This window comes from Toxorhynchites rutilus, chromosome 2 (genome assembly GCF_029784135.1).
Source record: "Toxorhynchites rutilus septentrionalis strain SRP chromosome 2, ASM2978413v1, whole genome shotgun sequence".
In the NCBI taxonomy this organism is placed as follows: domain Eukaryota; kingdom Metazoa; phylum Arthropoda; class Insecta; order Diptera; family Culicidae; genus Toxorhynchites; species Toxorhynchites rutilus.
Window position 1 is genome coordinate 81,770,362 of NC_073745.1, and position 14,548 is coordinate 81,784,909.

At 37.4% G+C, this 14,548-nt stretch overlaps 1 protein-coding gene across 2 annotated transcripts in view; it reads right to left on the reverse strand.

Annotated features, from left to right (window-relative positions):
- LOC129767231 (protein king tubby 2) overlaps positions 1–14,548 on the reverse strand; it is a 98,680-nt gene that overhangs the window by 38,647 nt on the left and 45,485 nt on the right. The window lies entirely within an intron of this gene.

Here is a 14,548-nt window from a genome sequence, read left to right on the forward strand (position 1 = left end):
GAAAATCTAATTTAATTTTCAACCCAAAATTGAGTATACATTAACAAAATAAACCCTGCGTTACATGCATTTTGCTCATAAATGACAAATCGTTTTATTTTCCTTACAAGCGTTCTCGTTATATTTATCCATTCCGTCCAGCGCAAATCAGTTCAGCTACACTAGTTCGTTCGCAAACAGTTCGCCCGCAAACACTTCGTTCTCAAAAAGTTCGTTCCCAAACAGTTCACTCTCAATCAGTTGTTTCCCATACAGTTCACTCGCAAACAGTTCGTTCACAAACAGTTCACTCTCCAACAGTTCACTCGCAAACCGTTCTTATGGAATCAGTTCGTTCACAAACCGTTCGCTCGCAATCAGTTCGTGGGGAGAACTACCGTTCTTTGAAAAAGAACGACCGCTCGTTCTCTCTTTTCGGCGAACTAGTTCTTTCGTACCGTTCGTGAACGGTTTGCCCATCTCTAATTCGCACACAGCACCGCATCATAGAATGAACAAACACGCGCAAAACGGAACAAAAAACAAAACCAATACTTCTGCGTACAGCAGTCAACACACATAATATTTCGTTTTCGGTGATAATGCTGCAGGATATCAAAATGGAGCGATAATACTTTATGAGATCACTCAGTGTTTACACTAAACATGCCCAAAATATGACATCAGCAAATATAAGTTATTAGTCCATTCTCAATTTTTCTCCAATCCTACCCGCAAAAACAGAACATCACTCGATTGGATATCATTCCAACATTGATTATTTTGGCATCCCGAGTGCATGACTCCTACCTTCGTACGCACACAGCGAAACATTATTGAAAGCACATCACCACACACAAAAAAATGAAAAACGGACGCGAGCATTTTGAAGCCGGATGAATAAACTGTCCTAAAAATTTGAAAAATAATAAAAAAATATTGTTGGTATGACCACAACATATTATCGATCCAACATGCAATGTGTATATATTGAGTACATATTCGAAAAAAAAACATACATAAAATACCACTAGCTTATAAGTGGATCCCGCTCTCTAAAGATCCGACATCCGCTCAGAGAAATATTCGAGCCACTTCTACTTCGTCCAGCCATTGACCGCTGCGTGAAACTCTATTTCACAGATGATCTGAATCAGAAAATATTAACGGTTTCCGGGATTCGAATTCAAAGAATGGAATTTGTACATGATATATATTATATGTATGAGATGTGAAAGTGAAAATAAAGACTTAGCCCATATCGGTCTATCCTCAGTCCAGCCATGTCAGCGATTCCGTTTGTTGTGATATGTTCACTGCGGCGGTATGACCAAGTATTGCGAGCAGAGAGCAACGAATAAAAACACACTGCGCAACCGAGAGCGCGACGAGAGTGCAACGAACCAAAGCACATTGAGAAGCCAAGAGCATAGCGACTAGGAAACTCTCACTAACAGCGAACTGAAAAAAAATGACTTCGCTCGACTCGTTGGGCCATTACTTATTTTTATTTCCGCGATAAGCGATAGAATTTAGAAATTAGAATATTATTCTACTTATTTCCACTTCTGTAGAACAGACATTTTTCACATTTTTCATCCATTTCACAAACTGTAAGGGTGGGTTTAGACTAGTGATATATTCATGTGAAGAAATATGATGAGATTTATAGAAATCGCATCAACCGTTTACACTAGCGTGAACTTCTATAATGAATATATTCATATCTTAGGTGAATTTATTCACCTGAAGTAGAACTGCATCCAACTTTAGTGATTTGTCACCAGTGAGAAATTCACAAGCGTTTATATATGCTGAATTTATTCTAGTTATATATACCTCGAAAAAGTGTATCGTATTTATTCTCACCCGTTTACACCTATTTTCACGTGAATAAATCCATCTATAGCTATAGATCTCCCTAATGTAAACCCGCCATAACACTTTTAAACGATAGAAAATCGCACAACCGCAACCGCACAAAGAACACATCACAGAGATGATCCCCAGCCCGTGCATACATAAGGTTAATCAAAAGCTTCTGAAAATCAAATGTGTTCCCCGGTAGTAAGCGCTGCCCGATAAGCCAAACTTATGCGAGTCATTGATGGCCAACGCTAGAGTAAACATGTTAAATAATTATGAAGTAAAAACTGGGGATCGGTTCAGGACTACCCCGACATTTTCCACATAACGGTATGGCGTGTACTAAAGGCAATAGATTCAATTTATACAGCTTATTTTAATGCAAATAACATAAGCAATTAAAATTACCTCTTTTTGTAATGCTTCTAAATTTAAATGCATGGCAACAAAATGCATGGCGATTTTGCCAGGTGCTTATGAGTTTTTTGAAAAACTGAATATACAGGAAGCTACCTTCATCTTTTGATGACAAATCATAGAACAAAGCTCATTTATTAGTTTTGAAACGGAACTGAAAATACAACATTAATGTTCAACAGCCGGAAAAAAGGCAGGTGTTGTTACGTCACAAAAGTATTGGACTGGCAACAAACGAAATCAACTATAAAATATGCTCCAATTGATGTTTCTCAATTCTGCTGACACTGAATTTTTCTTTAGATTTGGTATTCGGAATTCGATATTTAAATTTTCAATCTGAAGTTTGAGACTACAAATTTCAGCTTCAGGAAATAATATTTGAAATCTACAGTTTTCCGCCATCGTTATTGGAGTTCTATAAATAGTACTCGTGACTTCGGTTACCTTCTCAGGTTTCCCAAAGACAACTCTTCATCGTCGGGATTGGAGGTCGATAAAGAAGACGCGTGATGAATTTAGAATTATTACTTTTGGAGCTGTTCTCTCGGTTACCTTCTCAGGTTTCCCAAACAAAACTCTCCGCCGTCACGATTGGATTTCAATACAAAATACGTGCAATAAATAATAGAATATATAGTCGGTCCAATCAATTTTGCAGGTTTTCCTTCTCAGGATACCTAGAGATAATTTCTGCCGCGCGTTGAGACACATAGGATTTTCGAAATTTCATTTTCTCGTTCCGTCGATTGTTCGCTTTCACATAATCACATCACTTACCTCAGTGAATCCTGATTCTTACCTCTCCCCACTAACAACTATCCCTCCCATGATAAACGCTAGGGAACCACGCTATAGAGGCGACCCTTCTGGCCTTCGGGCGGCGAATATCATACTAACATTCCTTCCCTTCCCCTGGTGACTGTAAGAACGTGGCCGGCGTCGTTATTGACCATTTAAAGCTCGAATCACCGAAAATTGCACAACGAGAATGATTTGATAGTCCCAAGCGTCATTCTGAGTGTTCTGTGTGCAATTTGGTTGGTTCAGGTCAATCACGGAGAGCAACTAAGAATTGTACAGTCTACCCAAGCTCAAGCTCAAGCTCTGCTGACACTGAATTTTTCTCAACTTTACTTTGATATCGCTAACTTTTTGGAAACCGCATAATTTATACTTGAAAGCGAGAAAAAAACTGTTTTTTTGTGAGTAAAGTCGGTGTCATTTCGAGCGACCGACTTACGTGCGACTGATTCTCAGTGGTATTTAGAAATAGTCCCTCGCTGATGTAATTAATCGGTATTGTTTCTTATTGACGGTACGGGTAGACAAGCACACAAATGGGTAAGCAATCTCAAATGACATAACAAATCGTCGGAACCCATGTTTTTTTTTCGAGGCTCGGAGTCTCCCCTTAAAATTTATTGGATAATTATTCGAGGTAAAAATTATGGGAGTGGAAATTTTTGTACCACCTTTTGGTCAAATTTGTCAAACAAATCTCATTTCTACGATTGTTCATTGTGCTTTTTCTTCCAAATTCGATTCGTTGTACATCTGCTGTTTTATTTTTTCTGTGTAGCTTTCTAACTTTTAAACTACTTTGTTGAAAATTATATTCGAATCCAATAAGCTTTCAAGTGATATTTTTCTCAAGGGAAATGACATCTAGGGTATCATATAGTGAAGATGCTTTTAGTTTTAGAAGTTTTCTATTTGAATTCGGTCCGCTCTTTCGGAAAATAAATCGTGGATTAATGGGTTAAGTAATTCAGTGAAATACGGGACAAAACCGATCGTTTCATGGTCAATTCTGTCATACAAATGAAAAACAAATTTCAGTATAACTCGAGAATTAAGCAAGCAAACGGACCCAAATTCAGTGCGTGGACGTTTTAGGGTGCACTAAATGTTTCTATGTTGGATAGACACTCCTCCTCCCTCTCTAAGTGGAGGCTGCCATACAAATGAAACACGAATTTCTTCATAACTCGAGAAATAATCAAGCAAACGAACCCAAATTTGGCATGTGGATGTTTTAGGGTACAATAAATGTTTCTATGTTAGATAGACACCCCTCCCCCCTCTCAAAGGGATGGGGGGACTGCTATACAAATGAAACATAAATTTCAGTATAACTCGAGAATTAAGCAAGCAAACGGACCCAAATTCAGTGTGTTGACGTTTTAGGGTGCAATAAATGTTTCTATGTTGGATAGACAATCCTCCCCCCTCTCTAAGGGTGGTGCCACCATACAAATGAAACACGAATTTCTTCATAACTCGAGAATTAAAATCAAGCAAACGAACCCAAATTTGGCATGTGGATGTTTTAGGGTGCAATAAATGTTTCTATGTTGGGTAGACACTCCTCCTCCCTCTCTAAGTGAAGGCTGCCATACAAATGAAACACGAATTTCTTCATAACTCGAGAAATAATCAAGCAAACGAACCCAAATTTGGCATGTGGATGTTTTAGGGTACAATAAATGTTTCTATGTTAGATAGGCACCCCTCCCCCCTCTCAAAGGGATGGGGGGGACTGCTATACAAATGAAACATAAATTTCAGTATAACTCGAGAATTAAGCAAGCAAACGGACCCAAATTCAGTGTGTTGACGTTTTAGGGTGCAATAAATGTTTCTATGTTGGATAGACAATCCTCCCCCCTCTCTAAGGGTGGTGCCACCATACAAATGAAACACGAATTTCTTCATAACTCGAGAATTAAAATCAAGCAAACGAACCCAAATTTGGCATGTGGATGTTTTAGGGTGCAATAAATGTTTCTATGTTGGGTAGACACTCCTCCTCCCTCTCTAAGTGGAGGCTGCCATACAAATGAAACACAAATTTCAGTATAACTCGAGAATTAATCAAGCAAACGGACCCAAATTCAGTGTGTTAACGTTTTAGGGTGCAATAAAGGGGTGCATGCAAATGAAACACAAATTTCAACATAACTCGAGAATTTATCTAGCAAACGATCCCAAATTTGGCATGTGGAGGCTTAAGGGTGCAATAAATGTTTCTATGCTGGATAGACACTCCTCCCCCCTCTTTAAGGGGGGACTGCCATACAAATGAAATACAAATTTCTTCATAACTTGAGGATTAATGAAGCAAACGAACCCAAATTTGGCATGTGGAGGTTTCAGGGTGCAATAAATGTTTCTATGTTGGATAGAAACTCCTCCCCCTCCCTCAGGGGGGATGATGCAGAACTCGAGAATCAATGAATCATAATAATATATGGGGCAATGAATGTTTCTATAGTGGTTTCACACTCGCATAACTCGAGAATCAATCAAGCAAACGGAACCAAATTTAGCACGTGGAGGTTTTACAAATGTTTGTATGGTAGTTCGACACTCTTCTCCCCTCTCTAAAGGGAAGTGGGCTGCCATACAAATGAAACACACACTTTTGCATAACTCGAAAACTAATCAAGCAAATGAAGCCAAATTTGGGATGTGAGGGATTATGGGTACGAGAAATGTTTCTATGATGATATGACACCCCTCCCTTTTCTGGAATGGAGAGGGTCCCATAAAAATATTACAGATATTTCAACCAAACATGACAATTGAAAATTTGCGAAAAACTCTGAAGGAAAATGGGAAAATTTGAAAAATTCAATTCCCATATGTTCTATAATTACATAGTGACAAGCGTTGTTAGTCCATCTGATGTTTGCGCCATCGATATTGATTTTTGTTCGAAAGTGGAAATGAATTTTAATGTGATAAAACGCACTCCTATATCTTTTTCTATCTATATGAATAAAAATGGATTGCTGAATGTATTGATAAGAGCAAAACTCGAAGAAGGAAGGCGATTTAGGGCTATCTTCATTCTATCATATTTTCTGTATAAAACATTTATTCGATGTAACGGATAAACATGTTATTTGCAAGTGATTGAAAAATCTTGAACGAGAGTTGTGTCTGAAAATGAACTGATATTATAATGATGAGTTTTGGTAAAAGTCCTAGGAAATTTAGATGAAAAGTAAATTGTAAAGGGTCAATTAGAAGATGAATCAATTAACAGTTCTGCAATTGGACCCATGATCGTAAGTAAGAAAACGTGAATGTTTGGAGGTATTGATGACAAAAAAAATTGGCGGGACGAAGTTTGCCGGGTCAGCTAGTACAATTATTAAAACACAAGCCAAAATTCTTTCCTAATCTATCGAGTTCGTAATTTTTACTTGTAGTGCGCTCGTCAACATCCATAACGATGATGCAACATCCACAGCATACCACATCTGAGAAGTCAACATCGATTCATGTTTATTATTCCAGTCCATCTGATGATATTTCGTCGATTTGAAAATAACTTTCATTTGCACGAGCATCATCAAAGCGGATTCTACCTGGAGCAGCTACTGCAATGAATGCAGTGTGATGGCGATTATCAAAAAAAAGGATTCGAATTCAACAAAACAAACAAAAATTGTAAGGGGTTGTATCTAGGACACGACCGCATTTTTGACGTAGAACTACGCATTTATATCATGCAATCAGCTTGTTTACCACTTTGAATATTATTTTAGAATGCATCGAATTTTTTTAAATAACTTTTTAAAAACATTGTTACTACTTCAGTAGTAAAAATTTTCATTTGAAATTCGAACAATTTCAAACTGGTAAGCCTGGCCTGGTAAACTGATAGAGAATAATATGGATATCGCTACCAGACTGTAGGCTTACATATTAGATAATACATTTTATATATTTACGATTAAACAGCGCTGCCAACCCGCACCAGAATTTTCTCATTCCCACTCAGATATCGATCACAAACTATAAACACTTCTGCCCCATATTCCGCTTGAGGTGGAATCGAACCCCACAGCATGCAACAGTAAGGGTTTCCTACGGGGATTTGAAAGCATACTTCCATGAAATATACGTTGTATTTAAGTAAATGCTTTTTATTTTATTTTTTTTTATCTGTATTATAGTGACTTTCAACTCATTTGGCTGGTTCGTCACTTTTTACTTCCATTTTTTGGAAGAATGTCGGGAGTGAGAGTTGAACTCGTGACCTTTAGCGTGAGAGGCATGGATGTTACCACTACGCCAGATCGCCTCCAGCAGTTAAGTAAATGCTGTTTATATCATCTACATTCCAAAATTCTGCATACCAAAATATGTGAACGGGTGAATTGTCAAGCGATCATTTTATCGAGTACAAAAGCACTCAACACCAAAAAATACCCTCGACTTGCATGTATTTGCAATGCGGATTCCCCCAGGCACATTAATTTTGAAGTCCGTGTTAGGGAAACACAGCTCGGTGGGAACAAAAATTCCCTCGACTTGCATGTTTTAACTAGAGATGGGCAAACCGTTCACGAACGGTACGAAAGAACTAATTCGAACTAGAGTGAACGAACGGTCGTTCTTTTTCAAAGAACGGTAGTTCTTCTCACGATGCGAGTGAACGGTTTGTGAACGAACTGATTCCGAAAGAACGGTTTGCGAGTGAACTGTTGGAGAGCGAACTGATTGAGCTGTTTGTGAACGAACTGTTTGCGAGTGAACTGTATGGAAGAGAACTGATTGAGAGTGAACTGTTTGAGAACGAACTGATTCAGAACGAATTGTTTGTGAGTGAGCTGTATGGGAAAGAACTTTTTGAGAACGAAGTGTTTACGGGCGAACTGTTTGGGAACGCACGAGTGCAACTGAACTGATTTGCGCTGGACGGAATGGATAAATATAACGAGAACGCTTGTAAGAAAATAAAAACGATATTGTCATTTATGAGCAAAATGCATGTAACGCAGGGTTTATTTTGTTAATATATACTCAATTTGGGGTGAAAAAATAAATTAGATTTTCGTAGTTCTAAAGGCAAAACTCTATATTTTCAATTTTATGTATCCTTTCAAGTCCGCGTAACATTCATATACTTCCTGATTATCAGAAAAAAAATCTGGGGGAAGCTAGGGTGATTCATGAATTGGGTAAACATAAAATCTTATAGTGAAGGCAAGTTGAGAAAAAAGTTTTTTTGTTGTTTCAACCCATTGTTTGGCCTATTGCGTGTGCGTGTTATCGTGATTGTTTGTATGATCGATTTTTAGTGAAAACCGCTGCTGCGCACATATTTTGTGCGCATCAAATTATTATATACACTTCTGTCGGCCGATAAACGACTTTCAAAGAAGAAGCAGCCACTAAATTTCCAAACTATAAATCCCACACGTACCAATCCAACGATATCAATTAATAGCTGTCTATTGATGTTGGGTTCCAGCTAACATTCTATGTTGTTCTTAATACCGCTGAACGAAAGAGCGAAAGAACGGTTCAAAAGAACTGATTCACTTAGATGACAGTTAGTGACTGAACCGTTCATCAAAGTGAACTGTTTTGCCCATCTCTAGTTTTGACAAAGCGGATTCCCCCAGGCACATTGATTTTGAAGTCCGTGTTAGGAAAACAGAGCTCGATGGGAACAAAAATAAGCCCGGCTTGCAGGGATATTTGTAAAGCGGATTTCCACAAATACATCGATTTTTGAAGCCTGTGTTGGGGAACCGTAAATCGGCCCCATCAAAACTTAGCAGTTAGGATGTTTAGATAACGCTTGACATTTTACAGTAATTCAATTGTTCATCTCATGAAAAATAATATTTTATTAATTGTGATAGATGCGTAGAAATATTTCCTATCAATTGATGCAAACATCTTTCCGATCTATTAAGAAATGTTCAAGATATAAGCATTCGAAATACGGGTGGGGTTAGTACACAAATCGGCAGAACAAATGTATGGAAAAAGGAAACTCTTCCAGTTTTCATGAATTTAAACCATTTAGAAATTAGCGAATTGTAATGTATAGCAAATCAAACAAATCTTAGAGAATTTCCGATTCGATTGGTATGCAAATCATGATATTTCGTTCACAGTGAAAATAGTTATTAACGTTAACTTTATTTCACAAGAACGTGACCTGTTTTCTGATTTGACACCCTTCCTGAGAGACGTAGTTCTACGTCAAAAATAAAAATGGATTCATAGCACTACTGTACATGCACTGCCTTTCAATAGGCGTTAGCGATTGATGATCACATCTGCTCCATGATCGAACAGCAGCGATAAATCGATTGTAAAAACGTACAAAATATCTCCTATTGCTGCGATTTCTCTGTTAGACTAGTTGAAATCACAGCCCTCTCTACATGAGACATGGACATATCAAATCGGAAAATTCGTTTCAGTACCAATTAAGCAAAACACGGTGGAATGACAGGCCGCCCAAACCAAATAAACGACGAGTAAAAATTCTACACCAGAAACAACATTGTCAACAGAAAAATTCGATTCTATCGTATTGAAAGATCACTTAAACTGTGTCGTAACTAAAAATATTACGACTGTGAGGGAAATACAAAAACTAATGTAAACTCACATCTTCAGATAATTATCGGTCCGATTCTCAAGCATACGATTGAATAATTTGTCCTAGTTCCGAAAATCTTCTACCTTCGAAAACACTTGAACTCAAGACAGCCATCTGAGGGACTAAACGCTACCCAATATCAACGAGTCAACTGCAGTTCTGGCGTTGGCTTCTTTTTCTCTCCCAACAATCGGTTCTTCTTGGGCGTTCTTCTGTTTTCAATTATGAATCAACTGCTAATAAGTCCCACAAATAACAACATTACAGTATTTACCGGGTAAAAAAATTCCACATCTCATAAATCACGCGACTGATGGAACTGTGCCCCACAAGACGTCGACGAATGTCGACCGAGACTGCAATTACATTACTTCACCCACCCAACACAAACATGAACACAACGCTGATTCGGCAGAGAAACAGATTTAAAATTTAAAAGACAAACACAAACGACAGGTTCTGCCAGGGGGGAAGGGGCCTTCGTGTACCCTGAATACTTTAAATAAAATATTCAAAAAAGTTTTCATGCTTCCTTCGAACTGAACTTGAAAGAGATGACATCTCCAAGCATTATTTTATCCACACACACAAACCGAAGGTCGCGAGACACATCATCAAGCGAATTAGCAGGGGAGCAGTGCTAATTGAATTATACTTCTCATCCGGAGAGCAGAGATATTACTCCCACGTGGGCTACCTTTTAACATATTTTTTTTCTGGCTGTCTCGTTGACTGACGATATGGTACATTTGATCAAAGACAAGCAATTGGAAGCATTAAATCAAATCAAAAGGAAGCAAAATTCATTGTTTGGAATCTTTGCAACGACAAAGTAATGTTTTTGAAAAGTAATGTTACACCCGACCCAACTGAAATATGATCGTTTGAATAAAACCAATTTCGTGTGTATTTGGTCTCGGAGGAGTTATCCAAGCGTGAGATAGCATCCGCACGCAACGTGAAATGGACACGGATCAGTCCTGAGGGGGGCTTAAAAACATACATGCATTCGAACATCGAAATAAATTGGAATCATTTATTCAGGAGCTGGTTACCCCAAACGCAGAAGAAGGTACAAGAACGGGTACAGGTCGATAATCCGCTGTGGGTGGCAACGATGAAGCGGTAGCTCCTCTTCGAATCCCAAGTTGGACTCGTTTACCCACCCACACTCGCACCTATCACACACCCTTTGTCCTGAATACAATCAAAGCCAAGGAGAAAGCCGTAAGGCTGGAATTGGAGACTAATATCCTTCACCGAATCTACCGTGACATTCGTTGTCCGTTATGTTCTAGCCCCGCGTCTAGGTATGTGTATGCTAAAGGTTACTGTACCAATAAACTGAATCACGACCATTTCGAGTCATTGAATGAACAAAACATAACAGCAGCTAGCGCTCAGCCGTATTGGGGTAACATAGGCGTCAAGCGGCTTTGTGAGTAAATAAGCTTACGCGCCAAGATTATACCACGTTGGTAGCACTTGGGGAACACGTGCCAAAAGAAAGGCAAGCTAGTTATAATGAGCGTTTTGTCTACCGCGAATAAAGTTAGCCCCTCAGCAGTACAACGCATACCCCCGTAGGATGAAGTATCTTCTGTTGCACTTCCGTTGCAATTGAATTAATTAGATCGTATTAATCTCTTATCAGTACACCATTTATTTAAGGTCATATATCAGATGTTGAATCCGTTTACAGCTATGGATATTCCCACACAGAGACAACAGGAAACCGTAACGACTTCTCGATGCTTACGTCGGCTTGATTCTACCACAATACTACCGTTCTACGCATAGTTGTCCCATGTTACATTTTGAAAAATTTTTACTTTTCTTCATGGAACGGTGTTTTTATGCCTAATCTTCCGGAAAACACAAAAAAAATTGTTGTTTGCTCCCAGCTTTAAAAAACAACATCATGCTCAATTGTCCCATGTTGATATTCTAAGCATAGCTATCCCACCATGTATTTTTAGTAGATCCATAATAAATGAATCGGCTCAATCACAAGAATTTTATTTCATGCTTTCAGCAGGGCTAATGTACTCATTTCTGGTTTGGAAAAAAAAGACTAATTCTGAAGTAAATAAAAAAAAATAACAGTAGCCGTGTACAATTTGTTAGCGAATGCCTAAAAAATGATATTCTGCAAAGATGTTGCAGATCACTCATTTCTTTATAAAACGATGTTTTTTATGCATAATGTTTCGGAAAAACACAAAAAACTTATTGTTTGTTCCCTGTATTTAGAAAAACAACATCAAGTTCAATTGTCCCATGTTGATATTCTAGACATAATTGTCCCACCGTGAATTTTTAAACCTGTAATCAAGCTTGATTGATTCAAGTGAGGGTAACTTTTCATATTTCATCAGACAATAGATTATTACTTATAAAAAACTTTAAGCATTTCAATTTAGCAATAAATTCTGGTAGAGGAATATTAGGGTGGCAGCGAAAATGGTCATGTCAAATTTCAAAAACCGACCATGTAGGGGAGCCGCGGGTAATACGGACAGTGGGGGTAATATGGATAGGTGGTTGATTTGTATAGTTACATTTTGAATTTCAGATTTCTATTAATGAGAACACCTTCTACATGTTATTCTATAATATTTAAGTCACCCTATGGCAATGAATACTGATCAAAAGAGGAAAAGGGAAACAAAACCCGAAAATCAAACATGATTCCGCGTGTGGATTTAATTTTAGCTGCTTCGATATTAAGCGTTTTGAGTGGTTTAATATCAAAATTTAATTCGCTAATGGTTATATTTCGGTTTGTGAGTTAACAGATAAACGATATTTGGTATGTACGAAAAAGTAAATTCATTTTTGAGTGGAAAATTTAAGTTATTCAAATAATTGTACTGATGGAGTAAAACGGACAGTTGCCAGTGGGAGTGAGATGGACTGTGAAAATTCTGTTTAATCTATTCCTAAGGAATGTCCTGCATCTATAAAAGGAAATTAAATCGCCAAATGTGGACTGTTTAGAAGCTGACTGGGACCAAAAGCAAAATAGTTGAGAGTCTGTTGAAGTTGAGAGTCTGCTGAAAAGCACGATATCACTTCTAGGTGGATTAATTTGATTTTTTCATCATTTAACGGACATTCGTGATGACTTCAGACCTTGGTTGAATAAAATTATTCCTCTCTCGATCGATAAACCTCTACGCTTCATATACTACAAACTTGTTCATATTACCCCTACCACATGTCCATTATACCCGCATCGGAAAAAATGTTGTACTTTTCGGTCTGTTTTGATTTTAGTAAAAAATATTGAAAAACACTTTTTTGTAAAACATTTGGCCAAATAGGTAGAAAAACAGCATTTTGAATTGCAAGAAATTGCATCAAAGTTTTGAGAAAAATGAGTTTCCAAAGATATAATTGATGTTCTCCTTAACATGTCCGTTTTACCCTCACCTCCCCTACATTTTTTTATTGGCCCAAAAGTTACATGTGCAAAGTTTCAGCTCTATCGGATATGATTTAGGGGTGCCTCAAAGCGCTCAAAGTTTTGATTTTTTGATCCTCGAAAATCTTCTAAGGGGGGTGGAAATAAAGGAAATTTGGAAAATCATTTTTTTTTTCGATGCCAAAAGATTTAAAAACGCATGAAACATCGAGATTTGTTATTGTTATCTCGAAAAACAAATTGTTGGCCGAAAATCGACTTTTTGGGACTTGGCCTGAGTGGCCAAAAAATCAAAACTTTGAGTGCTTTGAGGCACCACTAAATCATGTCCGATTGAGCTGAAACTTTGCACAGGTCATTTTTTGGGGCCTGTAAACAAAATGTACATGGTCGGTTCTTCAAATTCGATAATTTTTTTTCCATACTTTCATTGCCTCTTAGACTATGTCCCAAAAGGTCGATTTTCGGTCGAATTTTTTTTTTCGAGATGACACCAGATCTCAACGTTTCATGCATTTTTATGTCATTTGGCATCGAAAGAAAAATTTAGATTTTCCAAATTTCCTTTAGTGATGGTAAAAAATCGCTTCTAACGATCAATGAATAGGTATATTTATTTATTTATTGTCGTCAATCGAAATTGTATACCGATACATTCTTAATACTACTTAAAAATAAAAAAACTGAGTGAGCTGGCTGGATAATTTATCCTTTTAATTTAGGAGAGGATTTTAACAAGTTACATAATCAAAAAAAATTATTTATTTATTTATTCCGTCAAACCAGCGTAGACTAAATATGCTGCCCAAATATTACAGTGAAATTTAACTATATCTTTTTCTATTCAGATAGTATTTATCAATTATCAATTATTTCACTGTGTTCGTTACAGAGGCTCATCATACGATTAATAGACTATATTTGGCATAATTCGTTCTTCGGTAATCTATGTAGAAAATGTTAGGGTTTCTCAGGTGCCTAATCGGTGCGTAAAAATTTAGGTTTCCTAATATTTCTTCTGAGTCCACTCGTTGTGATATAATATCAATAATAAATAGAATCATGGCAAAGTTCCGACGTTCTTTTAGGCTTTTAATATTGATTAGCATACAGCGTACTTCATATGGAGGGAGATGATATGAAGACCAGCCTAGTTTACGAAGTGCAAATAATATTTTTTTTGTACATTCTGTTTTCGTGTGAAATTATATAGGGGAACCATACAATACTACAGTATTCGAGAATTGATCTGACATATGTAATATATAACGTATTTATTGTGTACGGATCGTGGAAATGGTAACTACAGCGTTTGATGAAGCTCAACATATTATTTGCTCTATGGATGATTGTATTATAATGATCAACGAAGGTTAGTTTCGAATCTAAGACCACGTCTAAGTCTCTTACTCGTTGACATCTATTGATGGGTTGATTTC